General features: G+C 36.9%; 1 long non-coding RNA gene across 1 annotated transcript in view; it reads left to right on the top strand.

Moving 5' to 3' along the window:
• LOC118756340 overlaps positions 1-85 on the top strand; it is a 665-nt gene extending 580 nt beyond the window's left edge. The window contains exon 3 of the long non-coding RNA XR_004995118.1: positions 11-85. This is a non-coding gene — a long non-coding RNA (uncharacterized LOC118756340). The remainder of the gene's footprint in view (positions 1-10) is intronic.
• Positions 86-499: the final 414 nt, after the last annotated feature.

Raw genomic sequence — 499 nt, 5'->3', positions numbered from 1 at the left:
TTACCTCCAGTTGAATATTACGCCTTATAAACACGGGTGGAAGTGGCGCAGCCAAATGCAACTTCTCGAAAACCAAAGAATCTGGTGGCCGGAACGATAAAAAGCAAGGTATCTGAAAAAAATAATGTTGTTAGCAACAAATAATTGTTTAATATAAACTCTTTTACCTCCAATTGAATATTACGTCTTATAAACACGGGTGGTGAGTGGCGCAGCCAAATGCAGCTTCACCAAAACCGGAACGATAAAAAAGCAAAGTATCTGTAAAAAATAATGTTCTTAGTAACAAATAATTGTTTAATAACATATATTTTAACTAAAATTCACAATTATACTTGCTGGCACAACAAAGAATGGCGGGTATATTTGCGCGCATTGAAAATCAGCTGACTACTATGACAGCGTTCAAAGCTACCATTAGGCCATAAAAGCCTTCAAAGTAAAGCAAAGCAAACTAAAGTAAGCAAAGCAAGCAAAGCAAGCCTACATTGGGCCAGCA

This window comes from Rhagoletis pomonella, unplaced genomic scaffold (genome assembly GCF_013731165.1).
Source record: "Rhagoletis pomonella isolate Grant_MI unplaced genomic scaffold, Rhpom_1.0 Rhpom_scaffold_09920, whole genome shotgun sequence".
NCBI lineage: Eukaryota > Metazoa > Arthropoda > Insecta > Diptera > Tephritidae > Rhagoletis > Rhagoletis pomonella.
This window is presented reverse-complemented; position numbering and strand designations above follow the sequence as displayed.